At 44.8% G+C, this 2,796-nt stretch overlaps 1 non-coding gene across 1 annotated transcript; it reads left to right on the top strand.

Moving 5' to 3' along the window:
- The first annotated feature begins 1,221 nt into the window (after nt 1–1,221).
- On the top strand, nt 1,222–1,293 carry trnag-ucc (transfer RNA glycine (anticodon UCC)). The gene has a single exon. It is a non-coding gene; the product is annotated as a tRNA-Gly (tRNA).
- Nucleotides 1,294–2,796: the final 1,503 nt, after the last annotated feature.

Raw genomic sequence — 2,796 nt, 5'->3', positions numbered from 1 at the left:
ACACGGGTTAACCTTTCCCTTCTCCCTATAGATGCTGCCTGACCTTATCAGATTTCTCAGCATGGCCTGTGTTTATTTCAGAGGGAATGACATCTCCCTGTTCCTGTTTCTGTGAGAGGATACATTCCCCAATCCGACTCCTTGATAATCCGTGTGTTCACAGAGAAAAGAGGGATCGCTCGGTCCAAATTTATAACATGCACAAAAGGCCATCTATATATTGTGATGATATTAAAAATAAAACATCTTAAGTCAAATGAAATCCTTGAGGAAATGACATGTTGCAATGGGATCTGTAAGGGGCAGGAATTCAATCCGCCCTCCCCCTGTTGTTATTGAGTATGATGCTCCTGACCCACCAATACACAGATCTGACTGAATGCACAAACAACCCCTCTCCATCCATTTCATTCAGAATAAGGTCAATATCAGGACGGATTAAAACACAATACAAACTGTGATGAATGCTGCATGTAGGGAGGCATGTTACTGTAGAGTTTATACAGCACTGAGATCAGGCTGTTCGGCCCATCATTCACATTCCAGTCTAACCGTCTGGACTCCCTCTCTAAACCTCTCCAATTCCCCAGATCCCTGTCTGAATGAAGACTGTCTGTGTGGGGTTTGCACATTTTCCCGGGGTCTGCGTGGGATCCTTCTGGGTGCGTGGGTTTCCTCCCACAGTCCAATGATGTGCAGGTTATAGTGGGTTGGCCATGCTAAATTGTCCAGAGTATCCAGGGATGTGTAGTTACGTGGATTACCCATGGAAAATGCAGGCTTACAGGGATAGGGTAGCGGGGGTGAGTCTTGGTGGGTTACATGATGGGCCGAATGGCCGGTTTCCACACTGTAGGGATTCTATGATTCCATGCTCCTTCCCATCTGCCTCTATGGATGAGGGAGACTATCACCTGACCCAATATCCCCTTCGGTGGCTCAACGTTTGCTTTGTTTCCAACAATGAACTGCAGATGCTGCAGATCTGAGACAAAGCACGGAAATTGCTGGAGAAACTCAGCAGGTCTGGCAGCATCTGTGGGGAGGGAACCTTTCAGATCCAGGGATTGGTCTTCAGAACTGAAGGCTTCTAGTTCTGGTGCTGTCAGACCTGCTGAGCTTCCCCAGCAATTTCTTGTTTGGATTTCAGCCCCAATCCAGTTGGTGATGATCACGGCCTTGTTAAGTGTGTTTGGGAATGGGGAGGGAGCTGGGAGCAGGGTGATGGTAGTGTAGTGGGGAGCATAGCTGCCTTCCAAGCAGTTGATCTGGGTTCGATTCCCGGCCATCGCAGTGTCGTGGTTTGTTAATAGCTTTTATAAGGAAACGCACTGGAATGAACCGAGGAAACAAATCTTTCATTCTGTGGTAAAATGGGTCTGTCAGATTGCTCCTTGCTTTTCCTGGCGATGGCTCCTGTGAATTGCAGTGTGGAACCGGGCAGCATTGCTCGGCATCTCGGAAGCTTTCCCCTCTGCTGCTTCCCATTTCTTATTGAAATATTGGTTGCAGCACAAGGATGGGTTTGTTTTGTTCGAAAAGTGAGAGACCGCTCCTGTTCGGAACGTGAAATAATTACAGAAGCCGCTGGAAACACTGAACAGTTCCAACAGCTTCTGTCGTGGTGGGGAGGGAGGGTTAATATGTCAAATCTACACAAGGATAAAATAAACTCCAGCCTCAAAACAGTCAGAGTTCCTAAGTTTTACAAACATCTGTATAACATTAATCTGAGCCATCAATTCCACTTAAACCCTTCCAATGTGAAATAGCATCTTTCTGACTCTCCCCCACCACCCTCTGTCTTCTACCTTCGAGCCAGTTCTCTACCCAAAGGCTAATTCTACTGCCCCAACATACAAGTTTGAAATAATGACACCAGTCTCAAAACTCCAACAAGAATCTATTCCTGATGCCAACAGGCGGGTCAGTTTGCCACCGGTGCTGTTTACACTTGGAATATACCTGGAGCAGAATAACACAAACCCAACTGGAGAGGGTGGCTCTGTATAAGGAGAGTCAGGGTGGAGTTAAAATTCAACAAATGTGATGGAATAAAATCAAAGATTAATGAAGGTAAGGCCGTCCAGTCTGTTTGACAACTTATTACAAAAGAGGCTGGATAAAAACTGAAGCTATTGTAATAAATGGTTCAAGCTCACCATGGAGAATTAATGTGCTCGGACAGAAAAATGCTGAGTCATCATACATTGCTGCAAGTTGCAAACAGCAGAATTAAAATCCAACTTGTTTTTTTACTGTAAGGATGAATATTTTAATCATGTTGTTCTCTATATATGAATGATACAGACGGTCATTTATTATCGAGACAGAAAAGACAATCAATATTTTCTTTGACATCTAACTTGGATTTGGAGAAGATACTGTGGATGATACCAGCCAACAGGATTCTTTGTACAGACAGGCGAATAATAATGTCTCCAGGAAATAGCAGAAGGTTGTGGAGGGAAGTGAACAGACTGAAGCCCGCTGTGATGGAGTTTGGTATAAAAGGCTAAAGAGAGACCATCTCGACCAAACTACAGAGTGTGAAATGTGAACATGGATAGAGTTACCTTGGTGTTCATGTGCACAGGTCTTTTACTGTGACAAGATCTGCTGAAGGGGGAAATAGAAAACATGTGGGATCTTAAGCATCACAAATGACCCATTGAGTAAGGAGAAAGAAAATACATAAAGGGAAACCCCGTGCTGTTCCTGGGGATCTGAAATCTAACCTCAGCAGGTCAGGTAGCATCTGTGAGAAGGGAACCAGAACCCATTTCTCCCACAGCA

Source organism: Chiloscyllium punctatum, chromosome 34 (assembly GCF_047496795.1).
Source record: "Chiloscyllium punctatum isolate Juve2018m chromosome 34, sChiPun1.3, whole genome shotgun sequence".
NCBI classification, from domain to species: domain Eukaryota; kingdom Metazoa; phylum Chordata; class Chondrichthyes; order Orectolobiformes; family Hemiscylliidae; genus Chiloscyllium; species Chiloscyllium punctatum.
This window is presented reverse-complemented; position numbering and strand designations above follow the sequence as displayed.